General features: G+C 42.1%; 1 protein-coding gene across 3 annotated transcripts in view; it reads right to left on the bottom strand.

Annotated features, from left to right (window-relative positions):
- SUGCT (succinyl-CoA:glutarate-CoA transferase) overlaps positions 1–17,766 on the bottom strand; it is a 623,067-nt gene that overhangs the window by 399,951 nt on the left and 205,350 nt on the right. The window lies entirely within an intron of this gene.

The following is a 17,766-nucleotide window of genomic DNA, read 5'->3' as shown; positions in this document are numbered from 1 at the left end:
ACAAGTTGTGATCTATGAATGTAATGGAATACTATTGTGCTATAAGGAATAATGAGAAGGAGGAGTTCAGAGAAACCTGGAAGGACTTAATGAACTGATGTTGAGTGAAATGAACAGAACCAAGAGAACATTGTACACGGTATCAACAGTGTTTTGTGATAGACTTAACTCTTCTCAGCAATGCAATGATCCAAGACAATGATGAAAGACTTATGATGGGAAATGCTCTCCACCCTCAGAAAAAGATCTATGGAGCCTGAATGCAGATTGAAGCAGACTATTTTCACTTTTGTTGTTGCTTTTTTGTTATTGTTCTTGTTTATACTTTCTTGCATTTTTTCCTTTTGTTCTGATTAATGTGGAAATACATTTAACATGATTGTAATGTATAATCTATATCAAATTTCTTGCTGGCCTCGGGAGTGGGGAGGGTGGGTGGGAGACAAATTTGGAACTCAAAAAATACCTTTACATGTAATTGAGAAAAATAAAAAATAAAAAATTTTCAATTAAAAAAAAGGATTGATTCTTCAGGCCTTGGTGTAAGTCATGTCTCTGTGGAACCCTCTTCTCTCTGCCCTTTTTTCCTGTTCTTTCTTTCACATGTTTTGGTGTGTGAAATAGTTATGGAAATAGAGAGAAGCCACACTGATAGGGAAATCAAGATGCTAGTGTATCCACGTTGTCCAGGACACACCAGAGACTCCTACAGGGTCTACCTGGACACATCCATGACACCAACATCCTTTGAGCAAGACAAACCACCTTTTTCTTCAATGCTACACACACACACACACACACACACACACACACACACATCTACATCTGCTTCCACAAATTAAAACATATTATGGTTCCCAAGAGCAGCATGTGACCTTGTGCATGGAGAATCAGTCTTGGAATCAGAAGCCATGGACCCAAGTCCTCGATAAGACCAATGCCTGCTGTTTGGCCATGAGAAAGCTACTTAACCTAGAAGACTAAACTCTTGGCCTAGCTCAAAAGTCAATAGGTATTTTAAGTACCTACTATGTGCCAGAGGCTGAACAATCACTTGCTAGTATGTTAGCAAGGATCCTTGTGGCATATGGGTGAGACTGGGTGGCTACTGTGGTCCATTCCAAATCTCAAGCTCACATTTCTCTGCACTTTCAGGTAACTTTCTAAGATCAATTGTAAGTTATGTTCCCAATATGGATTGGTAGAGATGGAGTTTTAACACTGGGAGAAGTCTGAACCAAAACAAACAAAAACAATTTTTGCTGAACCTCTCCAAGGTAATAGGATGAGGTGCCAAAATACAGGGGAGGATGTGTATACTAGGGTTTCCCTGCCCCCCCCAAGAAAGTGCTATATGCACATGTGCACGTTTATAGTTATAGGCTTTGTGTGCATTAGAAGGAAGATGTCAGGGCGGCTAGGTGTCGCAGTGGATAAAGCACCGGCCCTGGATTCAGGAGTTCCTGAGTTCAAATCTGGCCTCAGACACTTGACACTTACTGGCTGTGTGACCCTGGGCAAGTCACTTAACCCCCATTGCCCCACCAAAAAAAAAAAAAAGAAGAAGGAAGATGTCACAACCATTGTCAAGAACAAAAGGAGGAGCTGGAGTCTAGAATACAGGTAGTAAAAGAATAAAATCTGGAGCAAGGGCATGGATGCAAGCCAGATCTTCTCCACCTAATCTCTGACCCAGCATTTCCAAGCCACATTCCTAGATGTGCAGAGTTACAGTGGTGGTGAGACCTGAGAGGGACTTAGTTCTGGAAATCATGAAACTAATTCTAGGAAAGCCTGGTGCTCCTCTCCTTTGTCCCAACCTGCCCCAGCCACAGCTCTGTGGTCCACTTGATGTTTTCCTTCAGTGAGTCCTTAAGGATCAAGGAGCCCAGAACTGAACAAAAGGAGACTACGAATCTCTAGGTTAAGTAAGGCCATGCCTTCAACGGATGTTTCACAGAAAGCATTTTGGAACGCACACACCCCTTCCAACATGGTATGCCCCATCATCCGAGATGATCTGCATCACTCAAACAGTAAAGTATAGGAGATAATCCCCCTCCCAGAAAAAAATAGATTTTTACAATTGAGGAAACTGAGGCAAGTAGAAGTGAAGTGGCTTGTCCGGGGTCACACAGCTAGTAAGTGTCTGAGGCTGCATTTGAAATCAGGTCTTTCTGAGTCCAAATCCAGCATTTTATTCACTACATCATTCCTTAGAAAGTCTTCTGAGCCCTGAGAGGTTAACGCTCAGGACCGTGCAGTGGGTATGGAGGAACATAGATTTAAGACTGGAAGGGGCTTCAGAGACCATGGATGGTGGTAATGACCGTGATGGTGAAACTGATTATGAAAATGATGATGATAAAGATGAAAATAGTGTTGGTGGTGGTGGCATTTATTTGGAGGTTTAAGGTTTGTAAAGGGGTTTACATGTGTTATTTCACTAGATCCTCATGACAAGCCTGTATGGCAATGCTATTATCTTTATTTTACATATAAAGAAACTGAGGGAGAGAGAGGTAAAGTGACTTGTCCAGGGTCATGCTGCTAGCAAGGATCTGAGGCAGGATTCAAACTCAGGTTTTCCTGATTCACTCTATCTACTATGCCAACAAGCTGCCCAAGACAAAAGCACAATAGTCCCTGTGCTCAGTGGACTTACATTTTCCTGGGGGATACAGTAAATACACAATGTATGTTATGATAACTTAGTACAGAGGAAGTCAGTTAACAAACATTTATTAAGTGTTTTTATATGCTAGGTACTAAACTCATTTAGTATATGCTAGGCCCTTTGCATACCATCACAACTGGGGGCATTTGGAAAGGGTTCTTGAAGGGAGCTGAGCTTTGGACAAAACTAGAAGATCTAAAGAAAGGAAGGGTGTTCCGGGCATGGGGGACATGCAGGAAATGAACTGCTATCTACAAAGAATAGCAAATGGGCCAGGGAGTGGGGCAAGGCAGGGAGTGATGGGTATCAGTCTGGAAAGATCACTCATCTGAAGCCAGCCTGTGATGAATTTCAATGCCAAGTGAGTGTTTGTATTTGATCCTAGAAGGCAGAGGAAGAAATGAGCTTTGGGAGCAGAGTGGACGGTCACAAAGTCAGGTCTGTGCTTTAGGAATCTCAACTTGGCAGCTATGGAGAGGATAGACTGAAAAGGGGAGAGACTGGGGGCAGGGAGATCAAGGCACGCAGTGAAGAGGACCTGAGTTCAGGTGGCCATGATGAGAAAAGCAGAGGAACTCGAGAGATGGTCCAGAGGTAAAGTATTTGTGTGTGTAGACATCAGGTCGCCTCCAGAAAAGGAGGCATCGCAGGAGAACACCAGCAAAGGAAGAACATTGTCAGGGGAATCGATTGGAAGGTGTGCTATGGTACACTCATAATCCCCCCAGCCCCACCATGAAGCAACTGCATGAAATACTCCCCCAAAAGAAGTGATCGCTTTAGTTAGCGATGATATCATTCAGCTATAATGTCCCTTAAATTAAAACCATCTTTACGTCCGTGTTTCACAAAAAGCTTTTCAACAACAACAAAAAATTAAAGACCCAATTTGACTTAAAATTTGACCCAAATCTGACTTAATTTTTTAATCAGATGAGAGGGGGTGGACAAGGCCTGTCCAGTTGGGGTAGGTGCATGCTCTCAAAGGCTACAATATCGGATGAAAAACACACACACACACACACACACCCACACACACCACTTTTTCCCCCTGTAAGATGGTTGCTATTTTTCTTTACTATTTCTCCCTTAAGAAATAATGAAGAAAAATGCTGGAGTTCACTTCCCCTTCTCTTCCTCCCCTATAAAGGAAAAATAGATCTTGGAAGTCCCATCAGGCATCTTGGAAACGGAACAAGGCTATAATGACTGCGCCAAGCAGCCTGGGAATGGAAAAGAAGTTTACCAAGAATGTGTGGAGACAGTCTCACAGTTGTGTTAGAACATCGGAAGGAGCATTTATGGGATGGGAGTGGGGCCCTGGGTACCCCCTGGGAGCTGCTGAGGCCTCTATTAGCCTAGGCATTTGTTTTAAATATATACATTTAATGGGGTCATTTGTTTCCCACAGGTTAAATCAAACCTAGTCATTTATCATCTCAGATATACAGAAGAGAGGGAAAGGAGAAAAGACAACCTAAAATAACAGGCCCTTCTCCAAGGTGTGATTTCTCTTGCCTGTATGTGCATGGACTCTCATATTTCTTTCAGCAGTGATAAAAGATAGAATGGGCCATCACCAATTAAAGTAGCAGAACCCCATCTATTGCCCTTCCCTTCACCCTTTCTTTAGTTTATTGCTTCCTTTATTTATTGTTTTGAGTTGTATTTATATTTTCTACATTATGTACAATTTCCATTGAGAGTCATCCCTTATAACAAAGATTTAAAAGGAGGGAGGGGGAGGCAAGCAGGTCAGCAAGACTAACCAACACATCACCCAGATCTGCTATTACATAATATTCTATTTCCATCCCCACAATGCACCACTTCTGTAAAGAAGGGAGGGAGGTGAATTCTCATAGTCTTTCTTTGGGCCAAGTTTGGTTATTATGATTTTGCAACATTCAATAGCGACGGTCAAGGGAATTCTCAGTAACTGTCCTCACAGATCCTCACCAAAGCAGGGGAACAGGACAGTTCGTGAATCAGAAACCCAAACTCCCTTGCCTCAACTGCACCACAGATCAGGACTGTCAACTTGACCCTACCCACAGCCCACTGGGAACTGTGGCTCCTGGTCTGGGACTCCCTCGGTGAAGATGACAATAAAGTCCTCCCATTGAGTCAATTTAACAGCCATGTGACCATCTCTTTTGTCAATGCCACTAAAAATAATTAGCCATCCAAGTCATTCTCTGTCCTTCCTCAACAAACCAAAGTTACCTCCAGGTGATTCTCCAGAGATGCCTCTACTCCCGTGCTTCTGTTCATTCTCTAGCCCTTGTCTGGGTCAAGGACCCCGGGAGCAATTGATCTTCTAAAGCTCACATGCCCTTTCTTTGAATCATGGTTTTAAATGCATAAAATACAATCCGTATGATCACAAAGGAAACAATTCTATTAAAGCCAGTTATCAAAATATTTTTTTAAAAAACCCATAGACCCTCTGAAATCTATCCAAGTGGGGCAGGAGGATCATGGGCCACAAAGTGATTGTCCATGTTATAGAAGGTGAAAAAAAGAAACCCTCTCCCCTCTCTTGGGTAACTGAGGTATTACTGTAATAGGGCTTTCTTTACCCTGGTGGACTGGGAAGATTCTTCTCATTACAAAGAAATGATAAAGCACCCATTTTTAAGATGTGTTTAAGACACACGTTGGAAATGCGCCTTTAACATTCATTTGGTCAGGGGCCACATCTTGTCAATTCTACCTGCCCATCTCTAGTCTCCTGACTCACAGTCACTACCCGGATTCAGGTGCTCATCAGCTCCTACCCTGTCTGTTACACCTTTCTTCTCGTCCCTGTCTCCAGGCTTTGTCCAGTCCAATCCATTCTCTGTATAGCTGCTGAGGTGGCATTCCTAAAGCACCATCTCATTCCCCGGCTCATGAAGTCCCCGTGGCTCCCAATTGTCTCTAAGACCCACTAGGAACTGCCCTGTTTGGAGCTTAGAGCCCTCCACATCTTGTTTCCAGGCTGATTCTTCATTACTTCCTGCAGACTTTATAAGCCAGTCAAACTGGGTGACTCCTCACACATACTATTCATTTCCCACCTCCATGCCTTTGAAAAGACAGTTATCTATGCCTTTTTACCACCACATCTTAAGATCCCCAACTTCCTCTAAATTTCAGCTTGTGTTACCTCCTAGAAGAGGCCTTTATTGCCCCCAACTGTTAGTACTCTCTAAATTACTCTGCATTAATTTTGTGTATAGTTTTGAACTTACGTGCTATGTCATGTAAGTAACTCCACCTCCCGATATAATTTCAGTTCCTTGAGTGCAGACAATGCCACATTGGGGGTTCCTTTGGTTCTCAGCACTTGGTACAAGACCGGGTCTATCACAGGATCATTGATATAGAGACAAAAGGAAATTTAGAGGCCACATCGTGTCTGGTCTCCCCGCTTTACAGATGAGAAAATGGAGGACCCAAGGGTGAACTCTCTGGCCCAAGATCACACTGACAGAAAATGGTATAGGCAGGATGGGAACCCAAATACATTGACCATAATGAAAGCTCTTTTCATGGTGCCACATGGCCCCATAGGCTCCTAATAAAGATAAATGAATGAGTGAGTGAAGGGATGAAGGATCAGATACTGGAAAACAGATCACAACACACAGGCGAAAAGCCTGATGAATTTGGGGAAGAAGAAGAGAGGTGTCAGGTTGGAAGAGATTTCTAGAACAAAATAACCATCCCTGGGGCAGCTAGATGGCACAGTGGATAGAGCACTGGCCCTGGAGTCAGGAGTACCTGAGTTCAAATCTGGCCTCAGACACTTAACACTTACTAGCTGTGTGACCCTGAGTAAGTCACTTAACCCCAATCGCCTCATCAAAAAAAAAAAAAACCCAATAACCATCTCCTTCGGAATCTGTAAATAATGGAATTGCCACTGGGTTGGATGATGACTGAGTCAATGGCAAGAGGAAAATATGATAGAAAGCGTCATGTTTGACCGGCACAAGGAGGTTGCTACAGAAGGATGGACTCCCTCAAACTACGCATAAGCCATGTTGGCCACGTCGTACACATTGTTCTCTGGGCTCTGCTCACTTCACTCTGCAGTAGTTTATAGGAGCCTTCCCAGGTTTCTCTGAAGCTGTCCTTTTCATTGTTTCTTATAATCTAATAGCATCACCCAATATTTATATACCACACTTTGCTTACCATTCCCAAACTGATGGGCTTCCCATCAGTGCTGAATTCTTTGACACCACAAAGGGAACTGCTATGAAATATTTGTACATATGGGCCCTTTCCCCTTTTCTTTCATCTCTTGGGGGTGTCAACAGACCCAAACTGGTCTTTTACCTGTGAATGGCTGGAGCAGAACAGAGCAGGCTAGAGGTAGTAGAGTGAGGAATCAAAGAGAAGTTTAATTTACAAAGACACTGTAATCAATGCTTTACAAATATTATCCCATTTCACCTTTACAACAACCATGGGAGGTAGGTGCTTTTATTATGCCCACCCTTAATTCTGCAATCACCTGCAAGTCTTCCACCTCCATGTTCATGAACTCTCAAACTGCTTCATCTCATCACAATCTGTTATCTTTCTACCTCTCCCTCTACCTTACCAGCTCAAGCCTTCTTTGTCTTCACCATGACTTCCAATCCCTCCACTCATCACTTTCCCAGGCTGTCACCCCTACACTGGCTATATTTTCCTCCCTTCCCCATGTTGACCCTAGGAGAAGCAGTTTAATTCTACATTACCCTCTTCTGGAGTGCCCTGCCCCCTTTTCACTTTACCAATCTTGCTCTACAAAGCCCATCTTTGGATTATTCCCACCATCCAGTGACTTTGCTACACTTGACATGCTGCTGGACAAAGCTGAAGGGAATGAGGAAACCTTGCTGACATGGGTCCACTAGAAACTTATATTATGAAATCTCAACTGGGCCCTGACTAAAGCAGCTCGTCTTCCACTCAGCTGTCAAATTGATCTTCCAAAAGTACAGGTATGACCACGTCATTCCCTTCATTCAACAAATTCCAGTGGCTCGCTATCACTACCAGCATCAAATAAAAACTGTCTGTTTAGCTTTTTTTTTTTTTTTTTTTTTGGTGAGGCAATTGGGGCCAAGTGACTTGCCCAGGGTCACACAGCTAGTAAGTGTGTGTTAAGTGTCTGAGGCCGGATCCGAACTCAGGTACTCCTGACTCCAGGGCCGGTGCTCTATCCACTGCGCCACCTAGCTGCCCCGATTTTTGCTTTTAAAGACCTTCCTAACCTGGCCCCTTCACAAACTCTTTTCCTTCAGGCCTCCATCTTTTGCAGGAATCCTTTACCAATACGAGATCATCTACCAACTTATCCTGCCTACAGCTTGTTTGTACACCATCATTTTCATGTTGCTTCCCCCATTAGACTATAAGCTCCTTGAGAGCAGGTGTTGGGGTTTTTTGGGTTTGGTTTTTGCCTTTCTTTGTATCCCCAGCATTCATCACAGTACCTGGCATATAGAAGGTACTTGAGAGATTGTTGACTTGAAAAACAGGAGGAGAGCACCGGCCCTGGATTCAGAAGGACCTGAGTTCAAATCCGACCTCAGACCCTTGACACTTACTAGCTGTGTGACCCTGGGCAAGTCACTTAACCCCAATTGCCTCACCAAAAAAAAAAAAAAAAGAAAGAAAGAAAGAAAGAAAGAAAGAAAGAAAAACAGGAGGAAGGGAAATGCACAATTAGCAATCATAATCATTAACATGAATGGGATGGATTCACCATAAAATGGAAGAGTAGTATAATGGATTAGACAGCAGAATCCAACAATATGTAAGAATAGGATTTAGAACAAAGTTGCATAGAACTTATATGGACTACATAACTGAGGTGACATGGGCTCCTAACACATTTAGGGGTTCCCCTGTGGTGATCTTATGGGTGGATGGCAATAGACAAAAGTCATTCAGGATGAATTGCAAATGGCACCACTGAGGGAGCATATATATATTAAATTAAAGTATTTTATTATTTTCCAGTTACATGTAGAGATAGTTTTCAACATGTTTATATAAGATTTCCAATTTCAAATTTTTCTCCTTCCCTCCCCCCTCCCCTAGACAGCAGGTAATCTGGTAATCTGATATAGGTTTTATATATACATATATATATATATATGTATGTATGTATAAAACATTAAACATATTTCTGCATTAGTCATGTTATAAGAGAAGAATCAGAGCAAAAAGGAAAAACCTCAAAAAAGAAAAACAACAGCACCAAAAACAAAAGAAATAGTATGGTCCAATCAGCATCTATATTCCACAGTTTCTTTTTTTTCTGGATTTGGAGAGCCTTTTCCATCATGAATCCTTCGGAACTTTCTTGTACCATTGGATTGGTGAGAAGAATCTAGTCTATCACAGTTGAACAACAGATAATGTTGATGATACGGTGTATAATGTTCTTCTGGTTCTGCTCATCGAGGGAGCATATATATTAATGAGGTCACAAATTTATTGGGATAAAGTATTTGTTTGGCATTTGGTTAAGAATAGATTGTACCTTGGGGGCAGCTAGGTGGCGCAGGAGATAAAGCACTAGCCCTGGATTCAGGAGGACCTGAGTTCAAATCCAGTCTCAGACACTTGACACTTACTAGCTGTGTGACCCTGGGCAAGTCACTTAACCCTCATTGCCCTGAAAAAAAAAAATCTCAAGAATAGATTGTACCCAGTAACAGCAACACTGTGTGGTGATCAACTGTGATAGACTTAGCTCTTCTCATCAATATAATGATACAAGATAATTGCAAAAGACTCATGATGGAAAATGCTCTCCATATCCAGAAAAAGAACTATGGAGTCTGGATGCAGATCAAATCATACTATTTTCACTTTTCATTGTTGCTTTTTTCTTCTTTCTTGTGGTTTTTCCCTTTTGTTCTGATTCTTCTCTCACAACATAACTAATGTGGAAATATGTTTAACATGATTGTAATGTATAACCTATATCAGATTGCTTTTTGGTTCAGTGGGGGGAGGGAAAGGAGGGAGCTATGAAAATTTGGAACTCAAAATCTTACAAAAATGAATTTTGAAACTATCTTTACATGTAATTGGAAAAAATAAAATACTATTTTTAAAAGAATAGATTATACCAGTCTGAAATACACTAGTGGGGGAATAATTTTTCCATAAAACTAATGGATCTTTTAGTGGGTGAGGAAACTGACATTCATAGCTTCAGGATAGACAATCATATCCAGAGATACACTTGAAATGAGCTGTTGTGTGACTGTCTCATGAGCAGACGTTAGAGGCTGACAGTCACCATCAATCTTAAGAACATGGTGTCTGCTGAGTCAATATTTTGAATAATGGTTTCATGTATATGTTTGTATAATTTTGAATATTAACTTTTCTGGTTATGACCTTTCCGAGCTCCTGACCATTCCCAACAATGCTGCCTAAATGCTACACTAACAATGAAGAGATCAGAAGCTAGAACCAAGTCCTTCCATGGGATCCTCAGAATGGCTTGTGTCAGGGTAGACTGTAATCTAGGCTGAGAGGCTAGCAGCGATGGGCGTTGGGGTGAATTGATCAATAGTCAGTACGTTCCATCTGCACCCGGTGTGCCTGTCATTCTATTGCAGATCCCAGAATTCAGAATTTCAGAGTTGGGAGAGAACGTCATAGCACTGGGTCCAATTTGTATATGCATATCAGACTTAGCCTAAGTCTTTCTTCACATTTCATTAACTGCTCCTAGTTCTGTCTCTCAGCGTCAAATAAACCAAGTCTAATCCCTTTCATGTTGCAGCCCTTTACATAGTTGTGTAAGATCACAACTCCCTCTCAAGGTTCTAGAGGTACCTTTAAGAAAGCTGGGGAGATTCTCTAAAGGCACTGGCTCAAGCCCCACTGTTAGGATTCTCCCTAAGATTCTAAGTCAATAGAATCACTTGAGTTAGCTATGCTTAAGAAGCTTTTAGGGGCAGCTAGGTGGCGCAGTGGATAGAGCACCGGCCCTGGAGTCAGGAGTACTTGAGTTTAAATCTGGCCTCAAACACTTGACACTTTGTAGTTGTGTGACCCTGGGCAAGTCACTTAACCCCAATTGAAGAAGAAAGAAGAAATAAGGAGGAGGAGGAGGAGAACGAGAACGAGAACGAGAACGAGAACGAGAACGAGAATGAGCTTTTAGAAAGGGCTGTTTCCTAAGATGAATGATCAGAACAGTTGATAGAAAACCTCCCCCCACAACCAAAGTCTGGGACACACTCTCCCACCAACACATACAGCCTCCAGGGATGGGCTCAAGCTCAGAGCACATGTGGCCAAAGGGTAGCACAGCTCCCATTGCTGGAAGTTCTTTTCTCCCACTCATGAGGTACTCCAGAAGGCAGGACATAATTTCTTTGCTGGGTTCCTTGTGGGACTGAATCCAAATTTATCTGTCCTTGACTTTGAATACAGACACTGTCACCAGTTGATCCAGGCTACTAGAATATTGGTTCAACAATGAGATGTCCAGCATTTTCTGGACCCATGTAGCCTTGCAAGATTCTCCTCCAGCCAAAGTGTTCTGGGGGAAGAACAGAGAGAAGATCCAAGGCCAACATGGACCCACCCAGGCTATTCCTTCTCAGGAAGGTGAGCTAGAATGTCATACTTGTTCCAATTCCTGGAATGGATTGGTTCTATGTAGCTTGATACTTTATAGAGGACCCCAACTTTCCTCAGCCTATCAAAACATGATTTTTGTGCAACTCCAATTGGAAAGCCAGTCCAAAGCCTATAATAAAAATCGGTTTATTTAGCATCTTATTGTTTACTGTAAGCAGAATGGGATTACTTGACTGACTGACTCAGTTACCCTCACCCTTTTACTTGATATCATAAGGATGCAAAAGGGGTATAGTTATCCTTTGCTCTCACCATCTGAGCAGCCCATCTTCTTTTCTTCTCTCATGTTTTTGAATGACTTTCTTTATGCTATTTCTTCTTAGTGACTCCTCATTTGTAATATGTCAGGAGCTACTCACATCTCCTGGGAACCTTATTTTCAGTCCCTCACAGATTTTAGTATTCTAGCTCTAAAAATCATAGACGAGCACCAGAAGAACACTGATAGTCTTAAAAGGACCTTCATTTCAGGGAGACATTGAGAGTTGTCAAATGCCTAGTCCTGAACATTGCTTCAGAGAACCAGGGACTATCTCTGCATCACAATGAAGCTTCAAATAATAGTAGAGCTCTTACTTGAAGAAAAAGCTCAAAATAAGGGGGGAAAACAAAGTATGTTATATGATAAAATCAAAACAAGGCAAGCTATAAATTGAGTTAGGAGCAAGATTGATACAAAAGCAAGGACCATCTTTGGAAATACCCTACATGTCAGATATATAAGACCACTATTATATACTGATTTGGGCCAGGGACCATTCTTTACTTCACAGGCTCCACTCTCACTCATCATTCAGCACATTCCAGTGATGAAGTATTCTGTCCACAACTATGACCTCCATCCCCAAAATGAGCAGCGCTGTCTCTGTTGATAGCCCATAACCTAGAGTACAGATAGTAGAGCCGGATTTTATTCACACCAATAAAGCAGAAAGACAAGAAGACAAAAGAACTAGGGCATTAGTGAATAGAGACTAGAGAATCAATGAAATGGTTACCATTAGGACCATCAGGAAGGGAGGACCCAACTTAGTCTACCAACCTCTAGAACTCTCTCCCCCTTCCTTGATGGCTCTAGAACTTGGTTCTCAATCTTCTTGCAAGCCTCATCCCCAATACTTCACCCATCTCCATGCCCTGCCATCTTACTGGAAGATTTTATCACTCCCACTAATAACCTTTCCAGTGCCCCGTCTTCATGATTTCTTACCTTTCTCATCTCCAATCACTTCCATCTTTTCTCCACATCATTCATCCACAAACTTGGCTCTATGTTGTAACCTGTCAACCCTTAGCACTGTTCCACCTGCAAGATGTTGAATTCTGACTCTTCAATCCTTCTGCCTCTCCCACATCATTATTCTTATGCTAACCCTGATCCCTGACCACATCAAGCCCCCTAGTCCCTTGGACCCTCCCAGCCATGTGTTCTCTTGCCTCTCTTAGCCAGGCTGGATGCCCAGAACAGCCATTCATCCATGCTCTCAGTGGACCACTCTCATCCCCTTGCCCCTTCACTCCATCTATTTTAACATTGCCCAATCCTGGGAAAGCCCAAGTATTTACTTTCTCCACTCCTTCCCCTGTGCTATGGAGTCCTGCCTAAGAAAAGAAAAAACCAGAGCTGAGGGACTCTGTTCTGAATTCATTCAGGCTAACTTCAGCTGGGCCCTTAACGCTGCTTGGCAATCCTTCTCTGACATTCCTCAAAATTGTTTAAAGTGATTTATCGTTTCCTCCAGCACCAAACATCGTCCTTCTGCTCAGCATATTACTCTGTCTCCTACGTTACTAAGAAGCTTGATGCTACCAGATGGGAGCTTCTGTCCACACACTTCAAAATTTCTCTGTTCTTCCCACACACCTCAGAGGTTTACTTTCTAACCCTAAATGCTCCTTTTGAGTTCCCATCTCCATGTCTTTGCTCATACTGTTTTCTTGACTTGGAATGTGCTGCACCACAACTGATCACCATACTTCAGACATGGCCTGACCAGGGCAGAGGAGCACAAGTACTGCTGATGACAACAACAAGACAATGACGATGACAACAATGAGAATAACAACAACTACAAGAGTTAGAACAACAACAATGGGAATGACCCCAATGAGAACGATGACAATGGTTAGAACAACAGTGACATCAGCAATAACAACAATTCTACCATGTATATAAAGCCTTAAAATGTGCAAAGCTCTTTGAAGGCATCAGCTCATTTAATCTTCCCAGTGATCCTATCATGAAAGTGCTATTATTATCCCCACTTTACAGATGAGACAATGAAGGGAGAAAGGGACAATCATTCATTATATGCCTACTGTGTGGTAGGCACCATGTGAAATACTTCACAAATATTATCTCTTCTGAACTCATTGGAGAGTTAGATGCTATTATTATCCCCATTTTCTAGATAAGGAAATTGAGGAAGAAAGTTTAGTGACTTGCCCAGGATTTGAACTCAGGTCTTTCTGTCTCCTACTGCACATATAAAGGAACTCCCTGATTCTAGACAATATGCCCTCTATTAATGCAGCCTAAGACCAAAAGAAAGTCTGAGGGCTCCAGGTAGCACTGTTGACTCATGCTACTCTTATTGGTGGTCACTGAAGACTTTGGCACAGAAACCACTGCCAGCCACACTTTCCTCACTTTGTCCTTGTGCAGCTCAGTTCTTTCTTCCTCCAAAATGCAGGACTTTATATTTGTCAAAGTCAAGTCCATAACCATTTATTAACTACTTCCTTCATGGCAGGCACTGTGCTAAGAACTGAGGCTACAAATAAAAGTAAAACAAAAATTAAGAAGGAAGTCCCTTAATTTAATCTTCTTAGATTCAGTGCCTCATTCTAGCTTTGTAAATATCTGTTTAGATCTTGATACTTCTGTCAAACACGTCAGCTATACTTCCCACATGTGTGACCTCTGAGTATCTAATACAATTACCATCTATGTACTCACTGAGTCATTTTTTATACGTGTGTTTGTATGAATTATATTTGTTATATACATAAGATCATCATCTATGCATTCACTAAATTATAGGAGCTATATTACATTTTATATAATATTATAAACACATATATGCATATTTTTGTGTGTATGTATGTGTTTGTATATATGTATGTGTGCCCTGGGGTCCTCTACCAGAGACCTAGATGACACAGAACTATTATTTCACCATTGGAGCATCACCAAACATTTAGTAAGCCTCTACTTGAACTGCACAAGGTTCTAGGGATACACAGAAAACAAAACGAGAGCTCCTGCCTCTGCGGAGATTGTGTTGATTGCCAGCCATGCATTGGGTCAGCTCCATATCCATCTCATTCTGCTCTCCTCCTGCTCATGTTTTGGGTCTTGTGTGTGAGCCCAGGTGCATCCACCACAACACTAAGCATTGCAGCTTACCCCCAACCCCACATGGACCTCATGATGAGTCATTTCAATACCTCTCTCATTCATGCCCAAGCTTTCCTCACCAACTTGTCTTTTTATTTTCCAAGATTCAGCCGTGGATAAAATCCTGGGGTCTGCTTTCTGTGTCAGAGCCTGGGCTATTGATGAATGAATAAAAACGTACTTATTATGCACTTACTGCATGCCAAGCACTGTGCCAAGAACGGTGACTTAGCATGAGAGAATTTCAAGAGAGACCAATGGGCTCAGTAAATCTTTTGTCAAATGAATGGATTTCCTTAGACTAGATTCCCCTCTTTAAAGACAAAGGACCCATGATTCCAAGTTGTGAAGGAGAGCAGATAGGAGTTTTCAGGACAACTCAGAGGCAACAAGATGGTGCAGTAGATGGGGTTCTACACTTGAGTTAGAAAGAACTGGGTTCAGATTCAGCCTCAGATTGTTACTGGATGTAACTTTATCTCTGTCTGCCTCAGTTTCCTTCTCTGTAACATGTGAGAGTTGTCCTACTTGGCCTCAAAGCTGTGACTGTATGAAGAGGTGTCGTGAGCTATGGAGGCCACACAATTAGTGGCAGAGTCAAGTCCTCTGACTCCAAGTCCAGCAGAAAAACCAAACAGGGTCTGTCATGGAGCCTACCTGGCCTGGTCCTCTCTCCCATCCATTGGCCCATCCTGTTGATAAGCCAGACTCAAGCAGTAAAATTAATGGTGAGCAGCACTGCTTTGGAAGAAAGATCTCACAAAATATTTTTCTTTATGGTTATTTATGAGGAAGTTCAAACACTCCACATTGATCCACGGCAATGAATCAAACATAAAAAGGATTCACTGCAGCTATTTTCAACAACAGGGAGGAATATGTCAGCCAGTAATTTGCTCTCCCCCCAGCTCCCCACCCTCTGCAAAGAGCCAGCTCCCAACCATATGGGCCCGGTGAGGGTCTGCGATTGTTTAGAGTGAGGAGCTGCTGCAGCCGTAAGTGACTTCACAGGCAGCGGCTTCCGTATGGTTCAGATTTCTGACGGTGACCCTTCCTAATGAGGAGTCTTTGATCCCAGATCAAATGTTGGAATCCATCTTCCCTACACTCACTCAGGGCCCCATTACGGGGACTCGCCTCTTTCCCACCTTGGCCAGCCCAAGCCTTCCTGCAATCAGAATCGGCGTCATTTATCACCTTCCCTGCTCAGTGGCCCCCACTTTGCTGTGGTTTTCAGCCCCAGCAGTTAACCTCTCATATAAAAGGAGTAATTTCCATTTTTTTGGGATGTGTTAAGTTGACTGCATTAAATATGGTTCCCAATAGGGTCTCCAAAGGAATTCATGGGCATCTTAAAAATTTCAAATGATGCCCAGGGTGCTGTGGTCAATTGAAAAGCATGAATGCTGTCCAGGCAAGATAGGAAAGTAAATAGGAGAAATTTAAAAAAACAAAATAAAGCAGAAAAAAACAAAACTTTCTCCTTGCCTAGAAACACATTTCAATCAACTTCCTTGAAATGAAAAACAAATGGTCTGGTGCCCTCCTTGATCTACCTCCTATTTAACTAGTTGACATTTATTTTCCAAATATTATTCTATATCTGCTAATGTAGGTCCTTGTTTTCTTGCTCCCCCTTTAGAAAGTAAATTCCTTGAGAGCACGGATTCCTTTATTCATTATCTCTGAATACTTAGCATGATGCTTAGACAAGAGTAGATATTATGTAGATGCTTATTGAGGGATAGAAATTCTCTTCAGGTGTTGTTTCCTCCCTGGATTGACATACTGAAGAGGTGAAACATAAAACTCAGACCAAAGATAACATTTTTGTGTGTATATGTGTTTCCGATCAGTGATTTCATCACTGTGGGGAAATCCTGGTATGGAGACTCCTTCCACACATTCAGATCAGCACCTCTTCTGTAACTTGGCTCATTAAAAGAAAGGACTAGTTCATTTTTATCTTTGTCAATGATTCAGTCAACAAGCATTTATTCATCCCTTACTATGTACCAGACACTGTACCTAATTAGCATTATATCTCCCAGGGGGCAGCACAGTGCCTGACATAGACCAAACACTTTAAAAAAATGCTTGTTGACTGCTTCTCATATAAGAGAGTTGCTGAAAAAAAATTAAGTTAAAAATAAATATTTTTTTTTAATAGAGAGAGTTGCTGGAGGACTGAAATGCCCATTCTGTGGTCACAGAATTATTCTATGTCAGAGGCAGGAATTGAACCCAGGACTTCCTGACTCCAAGGCTAGCCCTTTAGTCACTATTTGATGCTGATGTGTATAACATATAAAACATATGGTCCTATAAGTGAATTGAGAGAACAGCTAGGCCAAGAATGGAATGTCTAGCCAAGTCTCCAAACCCTGGAAGATGTATCTACGTGAATAAATATCCGAAATGAAATGGTTTGAAAATGATTTCCCCAAGGACCTGCTTTTGGAAACTGCGTTTGTGGAAGTAGCATTGTTTTGTGAGGCTGTGATTATGACCTTAAAATAAGAACAAAACTATGTGGAACATAAGCAAGTACTTATTAGAGGACCATACTGCAAAGTTTTATTAAAATCCCCACTAGAAAGAACACTGGCCTGGTGAAGCTGCAGCTCTGTCATTAATGGGCAGTCCACCTGACATCTCTAAGCCTCAGCTTCCCTGTCACCAAAGTAGGGAAGAATAAGGTGGGCACTGCCCAGCAAAGACTGGGAACCAATATTGATGCCCACTGAGTGAGGAACAATTTAAGGAATCATGGGGCAAGGGTGTAAAAGAATATTACTGAGCCAACAGAAAGAATAAATATGGAGGACACTGAGAAACATGGAGGGACTTGTCAGAGCTGACACAACAGCAGCAAAATGGAAGGGGATGACCAAGCTTGGCCCTGAGAAGAGACGAGAGGCACCTTTCTCCTCTCTCTGCAGATGTCAGGGTTTCAGAATATAAAATACTGAGCAGAATATTGGGTCTAGCTGATGTGTTGATTGGTTTTGTTATTTCATCGTTTACACCA

This window comes from Dromiciops gliroides, chromosome 1 (genome assembly GCF_019393635.1).
Source record: "Dromiciops gliroides isolate mDroGli1 chromosome 1, mDroGli1.pri, whole genome shotgun sequence".
Lineage (NCBI taxonomy): Eukaryota > Metazoa > Chordata > Mammalia > Microbiotheria > Microbiotheriidae > Dromiciops > Dromiciops gliroides.
This window is presented reverse-complemented; position numbering and strand designations above follow the sequence as displayed.